Source organism: Mobula birostris, chromosome 1 (genome assembly GCF_030028105.1).
Source record: "Mobula birostris isolate sMobBir1 chromosome 1, sMobBir1.hap1, whole genome shotgun sequence".
Lineage (NCBI taxonomy): Eukaryota > Metazoa > Chordata > Chondrichthyes > Myliobatiformes > Myliobatidae > Mobula > Mobula birostris.
In genome coordinates, this window is record NC_092370.1 from 185,895,438 (window position 1) to 185,915,447 (window position 20,010).

Sequence of the window (20,010 nt, forward strand, 5' to 3'; positions counted from 1 at the left end):
TAGATAAAGCTTCAAGTTGAGGACTCTTCAATAAAGTCTACAATACACCTAGTTAGCCCATTGCTTTGCTTTGTTAGGTTAGTTGCACGGTAGGTTTTTTTTCTGTTTTTTTTTCATTCTATTAGGTATATATGAAATACTAGTATACAATTATATTACCTTGTCATTCTATAACTAACATACATTGTTTCTATTGGTTTTTTGTATTAATATTACTTTTATATTTATATCCTAACAATGTATTGGTTGCTATATGTTTTACTCTTTGTGTACTAATTTAATAAAAGGAATTAAAAAGAAAGTTGAGGACTCTTCTGACTATTCCTCCAGGAGCTGCCATGCCTACTGTGTGTTTCCAACATATTTGTCGTAATTTCAAATTCCAAGTGTCTGCAATATTTTCTTAAACATAATTGCAGTCCATAGAGTTGTAGCGTCATAGAAAGGTACAGCACAGAAACAGGCTCTCCGGCTCATCTCGTCCATGCTGAGCTATTTAAATTGCCTTCTCCCATCGACCCGCCCTGGGACCATTGTCCTCCATCCTCTTATAATCCATGTACCTACCCAAACATCTCTTAAATGTTGAAATTGAGCTTGCATGCACCACACACTGGCAGCTCGTTCCACACTCTCATGACCCTCTGAGTGAAGAAGTTTCCTATTGTTCCCCTTAAACTTTTCTTTTCACCTTTCACTCTTAGCCCATGACCTCTGGTTGTAGTCCCACCTAATCTGAACCTATATATGTTACTAAACATTATATATTTCAAGATGTTCAGCAACATATATAGGAAAATGACTTAAAAATCATGTGTAGACTGTGGCATATAGTTGCTTTACATTAATCTCTGGCTTCCTTCTGACTAATGCTAATTTATTTTCAATATTTGTACTGCTCGCTTGGATCTCCAGCATTTCTCAGAGATTTTATGTGTCTTCCATGGAAGTGGATACAAAATACATCTTTAATTCTTCTGTTGTTTAAGTTTTCCCCTATATAAGTTTTTCTATGACTGCCCGTAATACATATTTACCCTTCATTGTCTTCTCCTATTTACAGATAGAAGCTCTTAGTCTGTTTTCAATAGGTTTCAATAGGTGCATTTAATGTCAGAGGAATGTATACAATATACATCCTGAAATTCTTTTTCTTTACAGACATCCACGAAAACAGAGGAGTGCCCCAAAGAATGAATGACAGTAAAAACTTCAGAACCCCAAAGTGTCCCCCAACTCCCCCTCCTACGCACAAGCAACAGCAAGGCAACAACCCCCCCCCCATGTCCACCAGCAATGTTCTTGATAATTCATTTACACATTCCCTTTAACAGTTTCTTGGTCATTCCTTTAAATAAATCTAAAATGCTCCCAAACTTCAGGCTTAGTTTTTTTTTTACTGGTAGCTATTAGGCTTCTCCTTACATGTTGTCCTATTTTTAACTTTTCTTGTTAGATCACTTTTCCTGTTTTGCCTTTGTGTAGTAAACAGTGAGGATAGCAGCAGATTGTAAGAAGATACAGGTACACTGGTTAAATGGATGGATAAGTGACAGATGAAATTTAATGCACCAAATTGTGAAGCGATACATATTGACAAAAAGAATAAGGGAAGGCAACAAAGATTAAATTTCACAGTTAGAATGGATTTGAGGAGGCAGATAAATATGTGCACAAATCCTGGAAAATAAACAGAGCATTTTGAGAGAGCAATTAGTAAGGCAAATAGAGGGAAATAGAGTATGAATGCTTGCTTACAAGGATGTGAATATTCTTGAATAGTTCCAATAATGAGGGGTTTCAACATCAAGTTTGAACTTAAGATGGAAAAAATAGCAGATATTAGAAATGCTGAGCAAGTCAGGCAGCATCTTTGGAAAGAGAAATAAAAATTAATATTCACGGTTGAAGACATTCATTGGACAAGACTAGGGAATCTGGTTTTGTTCCCCTTGGAGCAAGGGAAAGTGAGAGGAGATTTGATGGTGGTATATATGATCATGACATAGACATAGCAGTAAAGGAAACTTTCCCTTTAGTTCAAGGACTGGGGGCTCAGCTTTTAACTTGTGGACAAAATTGAGTGTGTCTGGACATTCCCCTCGTGTCTAGCCCATTCCATTTTGAATGTCCAGACACATTCAATTTTGTCCACAAGTTAAAAGCTGAGCCCCCAGTCCTTGAACTAAAGGAAAAGTTTCCTTTACTGCTATGTCTATGTCATGATCATACATACCACCATCAAATCTCCTCTCACTTTCCATACAACTCTATGGACTGAAGGATTATGTGGAAATAGTGTAGGATTGAGAATGGTCAGATTACTAGGAGAAAGCGTAGACTCAGTAGACCAAATGGCCCTGTTATGTGCTGTAACAAATCAATCATTCTAAATGTTACCTCACCTAAAATGTACAGGCCATATTTTCTCCTTGTTCCAGGTGGGCTGTGAAGTGGGCATTATTTGAGTTTGCATCTCTAGGGATCAGTAAAAAATGCTCTTGTTAATAGATTGATTGGACGGTAAAATATGATTCAAGTTCTCAAATTGGGCAAGTAATGTCAAAATTAGATGAACAAGGATTTGCATAAAATAACTCAGAAACAAAAATTCAGTGGACCAAACAAAGGCAGAAAATAACATAAGATGTACTGTAATTTAACAATTGTCAGATGTAGCACATAGAAAAAAGAACTAAAAATGGTATTTTGATAAATACTTGTTCATCCAATAGGAACTCATAGTGTAATTTTAACAAAAAACTGCAGATGTTGGAATTCTGTAAAAATATAAAGTGCCAGAAACACTCAGTAGGGTATGCACCATGGTTGGGAAGAGAAGCAAGAGTCAACGTTTCAGTTCAGTGGCCTTTGTTATGAAAGCATGGAATGAGTCAATATATATTGGGGATGAGCCCTAACTGATAATATTATTATCAGGGCGTAAAGTCCATTGAGTTGTGTCTGAATGCACTACTGCATTTGGTGGGTAATATCATTTGAAGCTCTGTTTACTGCCTTTGATCATACCTGTAAAGTCCTTGAATCTGATGTCATGCTTCCAAGATCTCATGGTTTGTCTCCTGGCATAGTTCCACTGCCTTCTAGACATTTCTCTTGCCTACCTATTGACCTTTATTGAAACACCAAGCATCTTACTGAAGGCCACATGATATCTGGTGAAATACGTGCAATGGTTATTTAGCAATTGATTTGCATAGCTTAACCAGTGGACAAGTTTGCCTGTTGACAGGCCAGAATGAACTGTGCCAAAGGCTGAGGAACTCTGGGAGTTCAATTTGCTATCTGTTGGCTGTAAAATGAATCTGAGCTGTTTGGTGCTGCTGTTAGATGTGCATCTTCACATATAAAAAATTAATGAGCAGGAGCAGACTTCTCAACCCTAGCCTGCCTAGTAATCAGGACCTGGCTGATTTTCTACTTGAATTCCAATTTTCCACTGTATTTCCATTTCCCTTGACTTACCTTGACCCCTCAGCCTTCACAACTTGCATTGCTGACCATATTTTTATGTTCTGGCTTGTACAGGGACCTTTGGATTTCTGTGCCATTTACAAGATCTGGGGAAAGCCTGCTGCAGTTTAACTCCTGAAAGGACACAGCCTCTGAAAGTGGCAGGAAAATGATATCCAGTCCAAGGACAATGAGAAAATTTGGGTGCTGATGCCTAGAAATTATTTAATGTAGTCTTATATTTATGGTTCTGTCTAAAGAAATTTAACTTGGTACCTGAAGTTTCCCAATATAGATGTGGAGGGATGCCATATGAGGTGTAGAGAGAAAGGCAGCTAGTTGAAACCAGTTTCTATGTTACTGAAAGCCTTACTTTGTCTTTTCCCACTGAGGCTGAGGAGTCTCTCTCCTTCTCCTGGTTGAATGAGCCTCCATCTTCTACCAAACCTACAATCCAGTAACAGAACCTAGGAAATCTTGTTGTAGTCACCTACACTGCTCTCTGCTTCTCACACCATTTGCTTCCCAATGGTTAACATACCATCAGACTCCTGCCTGATGGCTTCTCCAGAACCTCACCTTGACTGGACCCTGATTGTGCCTATTGAAACCCCTGCTACCTCCACCTGATTGTGTTCTCCTCTCAGAATCAGAATCAGGATTAGGATTATTATCACTGACATACAATATGTCATGAAATTTGTTGATTTGTGACAGCAGACATAAAAATTTACTGTGTCACGAAATAAAAGTATTTAAAAAAGAGTGCAAAAAGAGAACAAAAAGTGAGGTAGTGGTCATTCAGAAATCTGATGGCTGAGGGGAAGGAGCTGTTCCTAAAACATTGAATATGTGTCTTGAGGCTCCTGCACTTCCTCACTGATGGTAGCAAAGAGAAGGGTGAATGTTCTGAACGGTGAGGGACCTTAATGGTGCCACTTCCTTGAGGCACCACCTTTCAAAGATGTCCTTGATGGTGGGGAGGTTTGGCTGAGTTTACAACCCTCTGCAGCTTTTTCTGATCCTGTTCATTGCCACCTCCATACCAAATCATTATGCAACCAGTCAGAATGCTCCCCACAGTGCATCTCTAAACATTTGTTAGTGTCTTTGGTGACATACCAGATCTCCCCAGACGTCTAAGGCAATGTTGCCACTGGCGTGCCTTCTTTGTGGAAGTTCCTGCTCACTTCTTGACTCCAAGCTTGACCCACCTTATTGTCCCCCACCTTTAGGAATTTTTCAGTCCTCTCTTGCTGTCTATGGCCTATGCAGAATGGCAGACTGAACAGAGTAAAGTACAAAGGTCTTTCTAAGCCTAGACCCAGATGTGTGATAGAGTGCTACTGTCTTGGGGCCTCACACGAAAATGTACTCAGGCTCTGAACTGTGATTATTTATGTGCTTTTTCATGTGGGGAAGGATTGCCAGGTAGGCGAGTCCTTATGTAATGTAACACACAAAACAAAAGGGACTGCTGAAGGTCAGGCAGCATCAATGGACAGAACTGAATGTTTTGGGTCAAGACCCTTCATCTGGACTGAAGGATAGAAGGGAGATAGGCAGTATGAAAAGATGGAAGGAAAGAGGCATGTGCTGATAGGCGGTAGGTAGATCCAGGAGGGGAGAATGGAGTGACATCAGAGACTGGGAGGGGATAGTGGAAGTAATGAAGGAGTGAGGATGATGGAGTTTGAAGGGTGAGGAAGGTGGAGCATGGAATCTTCTGGGGGAAGTATGACCTGTTCAAAAAGGACAGGTTACACCTGAACCCGAAGGGGACCAATATCCTGGCGGGAAAGTTTAATAGAGCTGTTAGGGAGGGTTTAAGCTAATTTGGCAGGGGGATGGGAACCGGAATGACAGAGCGGGGGAAGGGGAAAACAGAAAGATAGTGAGCAGTAAAGATGTCAGGAAAGACAGGCAGGTGATGGGGCAAATTTGTAGCCATTGGGATGAGTTGCAGTGCAATAAAGTTGCAGTGAAATCAAAGCAAAAAGTACCAAATACTGGTCTTAAAGTGTTATACTTAACTGCATGCAGCATAAGGAATAAGGTGGATGATCTTGTCGTACAGCTACAGATTGGCAGGTATGATATTGTGGCCATCACCGAGACGTGGCTAAAGGATGCATGTCTCTGGGAGCTGAACGTCTAAGGATACACAGTGTATCGGAAGGATAGGCAGGTAGGCAGAGGGGGTGGCGTGGCTTTATTGGTAAGAAATGATATTAAATCATTAGAAAGAGGTGATATAGGATCGGAAGGTGCAGAATCTTTATGGGTTGAGCTAAGAAATCGCAGGGGTAAAAGGACCCTGATGGCAGTTATTTATAGGCCTCCAAACAGCTGCAGTGATCTGGACTACAAATTACAACAGGAAATAGAAAAGGCTTGTCAGAAGGGCAGTGTTATGATAATTGTGGAGGATTTTAACATGCGAGTGGATTGGGAAAATCAGGTCGGCACTGGATCTCAAGAGAGAGAATTTGTAGAGTGTCTGCAAGATGACTTTTTAGAACAGCTTGTTGTTGAGCCCACTAGGGTATCGGCTGTACTGGATTGGGTATTGTTTAATGAACCGGAGGTGATTAGAGAGATTGAGGTGAAGGAACCCTTAGGAGACAGTGATCATAACATGATTGAATTCACTGTGAAATTTGAAAAAGAGAAGCCGAAATCTGATGTGTTGGTATTTCAGTGGAGTAAAGGAAATTACAGTGGCATGAGAGAGGAACTGGCCAAAGTTGACTGGAAAGGGACACTAGCAGGAAGGACGGCACAGCAGCAGTGGCTGGAGTTTATGCGAGAAGTGAGGAAGGTGCAAGACAGGTATATTCCAAAAATGAAGAAATTTTCAAATGGAAAAAGAATGCAACCGTGGTTGACAAGAGAATTCAAAGCCAAAGTTAAAGCAAAGGAGAGGGCATACGAGGAAACAAAAATTAGTGGGAAGACAGAGGATTGGGAAGGTTTTAATACCTTACAAAAGGAAACTAAGAAGGTCATTTAGAGGGAAAAGACTAACTATGAAAGGAAGCTAGCAAATAATATCGAAGAGGATACTAAAAGCTTTTTCAAGTATATAAAAGTTAAAAGACAGGTGAGAGTGGATATAGGACTGATAGAAAATGATGCTGGAGAAATTGTAATGGGAGATAAGGAGATGGCGGAGGAACTGAATGAGTATTTTGCATCCGTCTTCACTGAGGAAGACATCAGCAGTATACCAGACACTCAAAGGTGGCAGGGAAGAGAAATGTGCGCAGTCACAATTACGACAGAGAAAGTACTCAGGAAGCTGAATAGTCTAAAGGTAGATAAATCTCCCAGACCAGATGGAATGCACCCTCATGTTCTGAAGGAAGTAGCTGTGGAGATTGTGGAGGCATTAGCGATGATCTTTCAAAAGTCGATAGATTCTGGCATGGTTCCAGAGGACTGGAAGATTGCAAATGTCATTCCACTATTTAAGAAGGGGGCAAGGAAGCAAAAAGGAAGTTATAGACCTGTTAGCTTGACATCGGTGGTTGGGAAGTTGTTGGAGTCGATCGTCAAGGATGAGGTTACAGAGTACCTGGAGGCATATGACAAGATAGGCAGAACTCAGCATGGATTCCTTAAAGGAAAATCCTGCCTGACAAACCTATTACAATTTTTTGAGGAAATTACCAGTAGGCTAGACAAGGGAGATGCAGTGGATGTTGTATATTTGGATTTTCAGAAGGCCTTTGACAAGGTGCCACACATGGGGCTACTTAACAAGATAAGAGCCCATGGAATTACGGGAAAGTTACATATGTGGATAGAGCGTTGGCTGATTGGCAGGAAACAGAGAGTGGGAATGAAGGGATCCTATTCTGGTTGGCTGCCAGTTACCAGTGGTGTTCCACAGGGGTCCATGTTGGGGCCACTTCTTTTTACATTGTACATCAACGATTTGGATTACGGAATAGATGGCTTCGTGGCTAAGTTTGCTGACGATACAAAGATGGTGGAGGGGCCGGTAGTGCTGAGGAAACAGAGAGTCTGCAGAGACACTTGGATAGATTGGAAGAATGGGCAAAGAAGTGGCAAATGAAATACAATGTTGGAAAGTGTATGGTTATGCACTTTGGCAGAAGAAATAAACGGGCAGACTATTATTTAAATGGGGAAAGAATTCAAAGTTCTGAGATGCAACGGGACTTGGGAGCCCTCGTACAGGATACCCTTAAGGTTAACCTCCAGGATGAGTCGGTAGTGTCATGGTCTGGTCCGTGAAGTCCGTATTCCGGGTCACGGTCCGGTCCATCGACCCTTGCTCCAGGTTTTCCTGTCTACCCTGTTTCTGTTCTTGTTGAGCTCTAATTGAGTCAGCTGATGCTCGTTGGGGCTGGCTGCATAAATACCTTCAGAGACCAGGGTGTGGTTGCTGGATTGTTCTTGTCCTTACTCCTTGTATCCCTTCCTCTGCCTTCTGTTTGCTCGCCTGAAGCCCTGCCTTGTCTTGCCGGTAACTCTCACCTCGTCTCGCCTGCAGTCTTGTCCTGGAGCCACCCTGTACCTAGCTCCCTTCCTGTCCCTTGCCTCCGCCCAGGTAAGCCAGGCTGTCTTGCCGTTACCTGCGGTTGGTTCTGTCCCTTCCTGTCCCTTGCCTCCGTAGAGGAAGCCAGGCCATCTTGCCGTTCCCTGCGGTTGGTTCTGTCCCTTCCTGTCCCTTGCCTCTGTCGGGTGGTGATCCGCACCCTGCCCAGGAGGAGTCTCTAGCCTCAAGCCTGAAGACTCCAGCCTCCTGCCAAGCCTCAAGCCTGAAGACTCCGGCCTCCTGCCTAGCTTCAAGCCTGAAGACTCCGGCCTCCTGCCTAGCCTCAAGCCTGAAGACTCCGGCCTCCTGCCTAGCCTCAAGCCTGAAGACTCCGGCCTCCTGCCTAGCCTCAAGCCTGAAGACTCCGGCCTCCTGCCTAGCCTCAAGCCTGAAGACTCCGGCCTCCTGCCCAGCCTCAAGCCTGAAGACTCCGGCCTCCTGCCCAGCCTCAAGCCTGAAGACTCTGGCCTCCTGCCTAGCCTCAAGCCTGAAGACTCCGGCCTCCTGCCTAGCCTCAAGCCTGAAGACTCCGGCCTCCTGCCTAGCCTCAAGCCTGAAGACTCCGGCCTCCTGCCTAGCCTCAAGCCTGAAGACTCCGGCCTCCTGCCTAGCCTCAAGCCTGAAGACTCCGGCCTCCTGCCTAGCCTCAAGCCTGAAGACTCCGGCCTCCTGCCTAGCCTCAAGCCTGAAGACTCCGGCCTCCTGCCTAGCCTCAAGCCTGAAGACTCCGGCCTCCTGCCTAGCCTCAAGCCTGAAGACTCCGGCCTCCTGCCTAGCCTCAAGCCTGAAGACTCCGGCCTCCTGCCTAGCCTCAAGCCTGAAGACTCCGGCCTCCTGCCTAGCCTCAAGCCTGAAGACTCCGGCCTCCTGCCTAGCCTCAAGCCTGAAGACTCCGGCCTCCTGCCTAGCCTCAAGCCTGAAGACTCCGGCCTCCTGCCTAGCCTCAAGCCTGAAGACTCCGGCCTCCTGCCTAGCCTCAAGCCTGAAGACTCCGGCCTCCTGCCTAGCCTCAAGCCTGAAGACTCCGGCCTCCTGCCTAGCCTCAAGCCTGAAGACTCCGGCCTCCTGCCTAGCCTCAAGCCTGAAGACTCCGGCCTCCTGCCTAGCCTCAAGCCTGAAGACTCCGGCCTCCTGCCTAGCCTCAAGCCTGAAGACTCCGGCCTCCTGCCTAGCCTCAAGCCTGAAGACTCCGGCCTCCTGCCTAGCCTCAAGCCTGAAGACTCCGGCCTCCTGCCTAGCCTCGCCTCAGGTCTCTAGCCTCTAGCCTCAAGTCTGAAGTCTCCTGCCTCCTGCCAAGCCTCAAGCCTGAAGACTCCGGCCTCCTGCCTAGCCTCAAGCCTGAAGACTCCGGCCTCCTGCCTAGCCTCAAGCCTGAAGACTCCGGCCTCCTGCCTAGCCTCAAGCCTGAAGACTCCGGCCTCCTGCCTAGCCTCAAGCCTGAAGACTCCGGCCTCCTGCCTAGCCTCAAGCCTGAAGACTCCGGCCTCCTGCCTAGCCTCAAGCCTGAAGACTCCGGCCTCCTGCCTAGCCTCAAGCCTGAAGACTCCAGCCTCCTGCCTAGCCTCGCCTCAGGTCTCTAGCCTCTAGCCTCAAGTCTGAAGTCTCCTGCCTCCTGCCAAGCCTCACCTCAAGTCTCTAAGACTCCAGCCTCATCCTGCCTGCCAGCCAAGCCTTGTCCTTGCCTAGTTCTGGGGTCCAAGCCAGAGGCAAGACCCAGGTTACTGGGTCCTTGTCCAGTCTCTGGCTCGGAGTCCAAGCCCGGGCTCCTAACTCTCTTGTCCAGTCCTGTTCCGCGTTCCCGGTTTTCGTGTCCATGTCCTTGCCCTCAGCCTGTATCCTAGTCCCGTCCCTGGTACTTCAGTGTCTGTGTCTTGCACTTGGGTCCATTCCCAGCCACCTCCTTATGACAGGTAGTGAAGGCGGCAAATGTAATGTTGGCATTCATTTCTAGAGGAATAGAGTATAGGAGCAGGGATGTGATGTTGAGGCTCTATAAGGCGCTGGTGAGGCCTCACTTGGAGTACTGTGGGCAGTTTTGGTCTCCTTATTTAAGAAAGGATGTGCTGACGTTGGAGAGGGTACAGAGAAGATTCACTAGAATGATTCCAGGAATGAGAGGGTTAACATGTGAGGAACATTTGTCCGCTCTTGGACTGTATTCCTTGGAGTTTAGAAGAATGAGGGGAGACCTCAGAGAAACATTTCAAATGTTGAAAGGCATGGACAGAGTGGATGTGGCAATGTTGTTTCCCATGATGGGGGAGTCTAGTATGAGAGGGCATAACTTAAGGATTGAAGGGTACCCATTCAGAACAGAAATGCGAAGAAATTTTTTTAGTCAGAGGGTGGTGAGTCTATGGAATTTGTTGCCATGGGCAGTAGTGGAGGCCAAGTCATTGGGTGTATTTAAGGCAGAGATTGATAGGTATCTGACTAGCCAGGGCATCAAAGGTTATGGTGAGATGGCGAGGAAGTGGGACTAAATGGGAGAATGGATCAGCTCATAAAATGGTGGAGCAGACTCAATGGGCCGAATGGCCAACTTCTGCTCCTTTGTCTCATGGTGTTATGGTCTTATGGAATGAAGACTGGGAAGCGGAGAGGGCAAAGGGAGTGGTGCTAGGGAGGAATTATTGGGAGGAGTCTGTGGGCGATAGGGAAATGGGAAGGGAAGTGGCATGTGATGGGGATCAGGTGGATCAGGGGAAGAGAAAAAAGGGAAATAGGGTAACAGTTGCTGCAAGTTCCATGGCGCTAATTGTTAATTAGATTTCAAAATTAAGAACTGGCTCAACAATGAGTTTAGTCTTCCAGTTTCACACCACATGGTCTGCCTAGTGACTGAATATAACCTCTTAATATAAAACATAGTGCATGTGAAATGATATGATCCAAGAGATATAAAATAGTATTAGAATCATCCGTACAAAAACCACTACAGTATTTCTATGTCTACACTCAAGCACCCATCTGAACTGCTCTGACACTTAGCAATATTTATTATTTATTCTTACAGTATATAACAAGGAGCATTTTGATAGTATGTAATCAATCTTAGTTAATCGATTAAAGCGTTTTAATGTTGTCAATCAAGACAGATTTCTCAATAGGAAATGCGAATAGTCAGCCAATTCAGTGCCTGTTTTCTGAGAATTGATAGTTCATAGAGGTGGCCATAAATCATATTCTCCTTTCATTCTGCCCCACTCCTCACTCTAAAAGATTCTTGGCTACATCAGCAAGTATGAAACCATCTATCTATTTTTATTTAGAAATGCAGTGCGCAATAGACGCTTCCGTCACAGCTGCCCACCTATTTAACCCCGGGCAGTTTACAATGACAAATTAACCTACTAACTGGTACGTCTTTTGACCGTGGGAGGAAATCGGCGCACCAGAGGAAAGCCACACGGTCACTGGGAGAACGGCGCCGGAATAGAACTGCAAGCTCCAATGCTCCAGGCTGTAATAGTCACACTAACCGCTACGCTACCGTGGCACCCTTCCGTAAGGACGTAGTACATCAGTGCAATGCCGAGGCTTCCTGATAACTCCCAATCCACATTTTAGTTATTTTGCTTGTACTCCGTTAATCTAATAATTTCAGCGGACCATCTGAAATTTTCTTGAGTCCAATCTTTATTTTAAATGCAGAAAACAAACAAACTTGCTAAATTTAATCAAAGGTCTTTGCCGTGCTCTGCGGTTATGAAAAGTGTTCCTCGTTTCCTACCTTTTTTTGCATATGCCCTTTAGACAACCTTGACGAGGATTAAAGTTGTGTTTTTATAGCCGCTGCTGTAACTGAATGAAAACTATTGCAGAGGGGTTCGTTCCATTGTTCGTATTAACTATGTTCCTACTGAGTATTGAAAACAAACCAAGCCACTGTGGATGGCCAGTTCCCTCCATGATGCCACAGTCCACCGTACAGAATCGCTCTTACTTCCAGTTGAAAAGGTTCAGGCTGATTAACAATTATCACTCAAGTGACGGGAGTGAGGGAAGCTGGGACACTGATATTCATTGGCTTAATGAATCTATCTTTCACTGCATTACACTGCTGTAATCGGTCTGGTAAAGAAGGTCATTTGCTTCCTGAGCAAGGATCCTCCCGCTTACACTCACATCTGTCATGGTTTGAGTAAATGGTCGGTGTCAAAGAATAATTTCAGCGTATGAAGAATGATTTTGCAGTTGAGTAACTGCATCGGAACATTAGGTAAACAACATTTTTATATCGAGGGGCAATCTTTTCTTTCAGTAACCATAACTCCAAGAATAAAGATACTGTTTACATTTTAGATTGACACACTGCCTTAGACGTGCTATGTTAAAAACGGAATAATGATTTATTAGCTGCATATTTTACAAGGTTGTAACGGCAATGAAAGAACTGGATGGGCAAGAGAGAAATGGGGGTGGAGGGGGAAGGAGGAGAACTAGAGGAGGAGTTTAACATTTCAAATGGATAACGTTGTTTTCCTCAGGGACAGAGGATAAGAAAATATGATTTCATCTACCTGCTTTGTTCTTTTTGTTTAGCAAGATAAATGAGCTTTGGGAAGATTCACTGATGAATTACATTGGAATTGTAATATATGGGACTTTATGCAGTGATGGATTTCTGAATGATATCTCTAATGATTCCAAATGAGCATCAGAGGTGTGAATTTCAGTTCCTATGATGAGAGTCATGCACGGCAGAGGAATTCTTTAATTTACCTCATATATGGTTGTAGAATGCTACTTCACTCTCTGCCCAAGCTTGCTAAGGCAGGCAGCTGAGGGTACGTTTTAAAATTTGTGTTATTAGAGTGGATCTGCAGTTTCCGGGAACCAATGACTTGACAGATCAGTGGGTTGTAAAGGTCAGAATGCCGCAAATCCCGGATGGTAATCAAACACACATTACTGTTGTGATGAGAACAGCAGTGTTGGGAAATAAAATCATTTACAGAGCTACTATTGTAGTAACTAGATTATTTTATCTATTAGGTCAATAAATTGAATGTCACCGGGTAATCTGACTGCTGTACTCTACCTTCTGCTTATTACAAGTCAGAGAGAATCAGCCTTGCAGGTTTTAGGTAAATACTGTGCTATGAAATATTTTTCATATGTTTGATATTTCAATGTTCAGTAAGTACGGTACTATGAAATACACAATGTCTTTAAAATGAATTTAATTTAAAATGTGTGCTCATTTTATTGAAGGAATAATAACAGATTATAGCATTTTCAGTGTGACATGATTAAAAAATGTTAATGATTACTTAAATTATTAAATACCTGGCCCAGATAAGCATTTGTTTTGTAAGTCTGTTTTAAATATGATAATTTCAAAACTCACATTTTTGTGGCAGCTCATTCTGTGCACTTATTTTTAGAGCTTTTAATTAATGTCATTGTTTCAAATGTTAATCCTTTATATGTTATTTAACTAAATTTGTTCAGTAAATTTTCTAAATGATTTAAAACTGTTTTATTTTGCCCCTTTCTAACATGCGAGCACAGCACAATTTTCAGGAATTTTTGACTGTAGCCTGGTAGTTATGCAGTGCAATGGCAATTGTTCAATGCTCATTGTTTTTGTACATATGCAGTAGATGCGATTCTTGGAAAGTGTATGCATAAATAAATCAATTTAGTTTAGTCTTTGCAATAGGGTTAACTGTTTAGGAGGGTATGCTGTTGTGTCCCAAATATTCTGCAATGTGTTGACCCACTCGAGTAATTGCATTTATTTGCAGATGGCTTTCATTTCAGTGAATTTGCCTCCTTTGTGGATGATGATTAGGATCCCTTTGAATCTCTATATATGGAACTGAAAAGTTATGTGTGATTGAAACCGTTGTAATCTATTGCACAAATGTAATGGATTCACTGAGCATGCAGAAATAATTCAATCCAAAAGAAATAGCAAAATCTGTCTCCATGAAGATCCCCTAATGATATTTTTCTTCTTTTCTGATTTTAAATTCCAATGATTGTGGTGACACTACCTTATACAGGCTATTTCTCTCTCAAGAACAGGCCATATAGGGTTGGATTGTATTGCCAAAGGTGAAGCAACACCAATGATATTGAAGAAAGTTGTGTATACAAATAATAAAAGAAATACTGTTCTCATGTCAATTCAACAGAATCCTCAGTACCCAATAACCATGAAGCCTTCAAGTGGGTTGAGCAAATAATCACAATGAATATAGTTTACAGACAACAAACTAGCAAGTATCTATCATGGTGGAATACCATGGTCTTATGAAAGAAAAGTAATTTATAATAACTTTCTGAGGGCATAACAGTTGAGTGGATAAAGAGAACCAGCAGATGTAGTATATCTGGATACCCAGAAGACACATGATAAGACATAATAGATTAGTGTGCTTCAGTCACAAAACATGTGGTTAGACAGGTTCTGATAAGGACACAAGGAAACTATAAGGGATTATAGGTAGGTTAAGTGAGAAGTTGACAAATGGAGTATAATGTGGGAAAATGTGAAGTTATTCACTTTGGGAATTCAGTGATCCAGAGAACTGTGTGGTAGAATTATCATGTATATTAAAGGTGAAGATCCAAGAGAAAAGTCCACAAAAAGTAGTGGATATGGCCTAGTCCATAACAGGTAAACCCCTCCCTTCTCACTGCTGCCATCAGGAAGAGGTAGAGTAGCCTTAGATCCCACACCAACATGTTCAGGAATAGTCATTATCCCCCCAAATATCAAGTTCCTGAACCAGAATAGATAAATTACTGAATTGATGCCATTATCCATGGCCTCACTTTAAAGGACTCAACAACGCATGTTCTTAATATTTATTAATTATTATTTTATTTCTTTTTTTCTTTTTTGTATTTTCACAGTTTGGTATCTTTTGCATATTGGTAGTTTGTCCGTCTTTGAGTGCAGTTTTTCATTGGTTCCATTGTGTTTCTTAGTATTTACTATGAATGCCTATAAGAAAATCTGTCTCAGAGTAATATTTGGTGGCATATTTGTACTTATTTAATATGAACATTGAACTTTGAGATGGGGAGAGTGTAGACAAATGATGTTGAGGCCAAGACTGGATTAGCCTTGTTTAGATTGAATGATGAAGCAGTTCAAGAAGCTGGATTGGCTTGTTCCTCCCTGTTTCTTAAGTATAGGCACATCCTTTTAGAGAAGTAAGTACTTGTGAAAGTGCACTTGTGTGTACACACTTGAGAAATTATTGCAGTGTGGTATTGCTGAATATCACCTTTTCATTTTTGATAGTGCTGTAAAATCCAGGCCAGGTATTGTGCATCAATTTTTACAGACAGGTATATGCTGCAATTTTTTTCATTAGCTTAACTAGTTCCCCAGGAGTAGCTTGACTGAAATAAAAGCAGGAAATCCTTTCTTTTTTCTTTTTAAATCTTTTTATTAATTTTTTAAAATTATAAACTCAATAACAAAGTTGGTACAAAGAGATTGGAAAAATGTTCATCAGCATATATAAAATGAATTTTAAGTAACATAGAAATAAAAGACTTCCAAACTCATAATGAGATTAAACATTACAAAGAAATAAAAAAATATATATAAACAAAAAAAAAACCCAAAAGAAAAAGAGAAAAAAACCCCCCAAAAAAGGCAAAACAGGGCTAGACCAACAACTTGTATCAAACATGATCCATAATGTCACTAACTCTGCTCCTCTCATCATATAATTTTAGAAAAAGGATTTGGGAAATGTTGCATAAAAGGTTTCCAGGTATCTTCAAATTTAACCGAAGGAGGAAATTCACCAGAAATTCATCAACAATGAAAGATACGCAAAACAAATTAATATTTTGTAAAATCTTTTGTTTAAAATGAACCACTTGGAGTGAGACTGGCAGCTGCTACCTTGGATACCTAAAGAAAAGGCCAGAGTTATGGACAAAATAATTATATCCGTTGAAATAATGGAACTATTGAGTAAAGTGTCCATAAAATGTCAAATAATAATTTGTTCTTGCAGAATGGGGTTTGCCTGTCTTCTGTTTCAATTGCATAGTGAATTATAATTTACTCCATAGTGTTGAAAACAATTTGCATTTCTTGATTTTCATGTTAATTTCAGGATTGCAATGTTCCTGTTCAGTTATCTTATTATTTATGTGTTTATCATGCTAACAAGTGTTTGCTGAATGTGGATTTATATTTGAAGTCCATAATTTTAATCAACATCAAGTTAATTGAAGCCTGTTACACTATCTTTCTTTCTCCAACAATCTATAAATATTTGCTAACATTTGTTGTGTTCCCATTGATGTACAAGTGGAAAAGTAATTGTGTCATGAGATTTTATCATGGGAGATATTATTATGAATCTTTGGCCAAAGATACAATCTGCTAATAATAGCACAATTAAGTAAAGAAAAATGTATCCATTAAAGGAAATTAAAAATACTCAGCCATCCTTCCAATAGTCCACTCCAGCTGTTGACCATTTTCTATCTGAAAGAAATACATTCTGTCATCCATCCTTCACTTGGTTCTTACAGCTGTGGACCTTTGCTTTAAATTAAATCCTTGTTTTGGGTTTATTTTCTGTATAACTATGGACATTCTACTCCTCGCTATTGTATTTGAATGATAATACTTCAAAAGGGTCTCGTGCTTTCTCGGCATGTATGACGAATAAGCTCTTCTCGGGCTTCCACCCGAGTACAGATATCGATTATTACTGATGTTTCGATGCCAAACTCTGCCATCTTCATCAGGGATGATGCTTGAACATGTCTAGGCTGGTGGTATTTATACCCCTGTAGTCCATCCCTCCTGATTGGTTAGTCCTCATCCAATCTGGTTTCTGCTCTCCCACCTCGTTTATAATCGAATTCCAGATCTTACTTAGACTGAGACCTTTGTCTTTGTTAAAATTCTTTTCCTCTGGTTTTATTTCAATAGCTTCCTTCAGCAGACGGTCCAAAAAGTCATTGGTGTGGTACGATTTGTGCCATTGAAGTCAATCCTATGGCCACTGGGAGTGGAATGTTTTGCTACTGCTGATTTCTACGGGTAACCCAAACGGATACATGTCCAGTGGTCCTAAATGCGAGTTTCCATGGGGCGTCCCATCTGGCTGATATACATTGCTCTGCATTCACAGAGAATCCTGCATACGCCAGCCAACCTGAGTCCCAGGAGATCTTTGACCCACATAAGCTGTGATTTGAACTTCCTTATGGGTTTGTGGATGGTATTAATCCAGTATTCCTTAAGGATCCTGGCGATCGTTCTGGAAACCATGGAAATATGGGGAAGATAGGCGGTAACGACAGGTTCCTCTTCGGTGTTATATTTCCTAGTTTTTCCATCGTCCCTTTTAAGGGCCCAGTTGATTTCCTTCACCTTGTAGCCATTCTGTAGGAACGTCATGCATAATCATTTTATTTCCTTGGGGAGACTGAAATAGTTTTCGCACAGTTAATCAAAGTAGAAAGAACTGCTCTACGTTTAGAAGCATGATGATGGCTGTTATTGTTGAGGTATTTTGATTGTAATGGATAAAATTGTCCTCTTGAAGATCAGAGTGGTCGGCTATGTGCGGAACCAAAGGAAATGGGGGAGATCTTAAATAGGTTTTTTGCATCTGTATTTACTAAGGAAACTGGCATGAAGTCTATGGAATTGAGGGAATCAAGTAGTGAGATCACGGAAACTGTACAGATTAAAAAGGCGGAGGTGCTTGCTGTCTTGAGGAAAATTAAAGTGGATAAATCCCCGGGACCTGACAGTGTTCCCTCGGACCTTGAAGGAAACTAGTTTTGAAATTGCGGGGGCCCTGGCAGAAATATTTAAAATGTCGCTGTCTACGGGTGAGGTGCCGGAGGATTGGAGAGTGGCTCATGTTGTTCCGTTGTTTAAAAAAGGATCAAAAAGTAATCCGGGAAATTATAGGCCAGTGAGTTTAATGTCGGTAGTAGGTAAGTTATTGGAGGGAGTACTAAGAGACAGAATCTACAAGCATTTGGATAGACAGGGTCTTATTAGGGAGAGTCAACATGGCTTTGTGCGTGGTAGGTCATGTTTGACCAATCTATTGGAGTTTTTCGAGGAGGTTACCAGGAAAGTGGATGAAGGGAAGGCAGTGGATATTGTCTACATGGATTTCAGTAAGGTCTTTGACAAGGTCCCACATGGGAGGTTAGTTAGGAAAATTCAGTTGCTAGGTATACATGGAGAGGTGGTAAATTGGATTAGACATTGGCTCAATGGAAGAAGCCAAAGAGTGGTGGTAGAGAATTGCTTCTCTGAGTGGAGGCCTGTGACTAGTGGTGTGCCACAGGGATCAGTGCTGGGTACATTGTTATTTGTCATCTATATCAATGATCTGGATGATAATGTGGTAAATTGGATCAGCAAATTTGCTGATGATACAAAGTTTGGAGGTGTAATAGACAGTGAGGAAGGTTTTCAGAGCCTGCAGAGGGACTTGGATCAGCTGGAAAAATGGGCTGAAAAATGGCAGATGGAGTTTAATACAGACAAGTGTGAGGTATTGCACGTTGGAAGGACAAACCAAGGTAGAACATACAGGGTTAATGGTAAGGCACTGAGGAATGCAGTGGAACAGAGGGATCTGGGAATACAGATACAAAATTCCCTAAAAGTGGCGTCACAGGTAGATAGGGTCGTAAAGAGAGCTTTTGGTACATTGGCCTTTATTAATCAAAGTATTGAGTATAAGAGCTGGAATGTTATGATGAGGTTGTATAAGGCATTGGTGAGGCCGAATCTGGAGTATTGTGTTCAGTTTTGGTCACCAAATTACAGGAAGGATATAAGTAAGGTTGAAAGAGTGCAGAGAAGGTTTACAAGGATGTTGCCGGGACTTGAGAAACTCAGTTACAGAGAAAGGTTGAATAGGTTAGGACTTTATTCCCTGGAGCATAGAAGAATGAGGGGAGATTTGATAGAGGTATATAAAATTATGATGGGTATAGATAGAGTGAATGCAAGCAGGCTTTTCCACTGAGGCAAGGGGAGAAAAAAACCAGAGGACATGGGTTAAGGGTGAGGGGGGAAAAGTTTAAAGGGAACATTAGGGGGGGCTTCTTCACACAGAGAGTGGTGGGAGTATGGAATGAGCTGCCAGATGAGGTGGTAAATGCGGGTTCTTTTTTAACACTGAAGAATAAATTGGACAGATACATGGATGGGGGGTGTATGGAGGGATATGGTCCGTGTGCAGGTCAGTGAGACTAGGCAGAAAATGGTTCAGCACAGCCAAGAAGGGCCAAAGGGCCTGTTTCTGTGCTGTAGTTTCTATGGTTTCTATGGTTTCCATGTGAGTGGGTTTTTGATAGGTGCCTTGGCCGAGGCTGCCATCTGGCTTCTCTCATACTAGAATGTCCAGGAATGGGAGGCAACACTGCTTCTCCATCTCTAGCGTAAATTGAATGTTTGGATATATACTGTTTAGATGGTTCCTGGTCCTTAAAAGGGCCGACGGAAAATCCAGGGATCCTAACAATGAGAAGGAATCCGTCACTACCAGCTGTCTTCCCTATTTTTTCATGGTTTCTGGAAGGATTGCCAGGATTCTGAAGAGATATCAGATTAATACCATTCACAAACCCGTAAGGAAGCTCAAATCCCAGTTAACGTAGGTCAAAGATGACTTGGCACTCGAGATGGCTGGCATTTTACAGGATTCCCTGTGAATGTGGAGCAGTGTATGTGGACACACGGTGGAAACCCGCATCTAGGAGCACAGGAGGTGCATCCATTTGGGTTACCCGGAGACATCAGCAGCAGCAGAACATTGCATTCGCAATGGCTATAGGATTGACTTCGACTGCACAAAACTACTTGCCACTCCAATGGCTTTTGGGACCCCCTGGTGAAGGAGGCCATTGAAATAAAACTACTTTGTAGAAGAAGTTCATTTTAGCAAAGACGAAGATCTCACTCTAAGTAAGAACTGGAATTCGACTGTAAACACGAT

At 42.2% G+C, this 20,010-nt stretch overlaps 1 protein-coding gene across 3 annotated transcripts in view; it reads left to right on the plus strand.

The window, feature by feature from the left end:
• The first annotated feature begins 12,105 nt into the window (after window positions 1-12,105).
• Window positions 12,106-20,010, plus strand: part of akap6 (A kinase (PRKA) anchor protein 6) — a 349,373-nt gene continuing 341,468 nt past the window's right edge. For all 3 annotated transcript variants that reach the window (XM_072267349.1, XM_072267339.1, XM_072267358.1), the window contains exon 1: window positions 12,106-12,263. The gene's annotated coding sequence lies outside the window, so the exon portion shown is untranslated. The remainder of the gene's footprint in view (window positions 12,264-20,010) is intronic.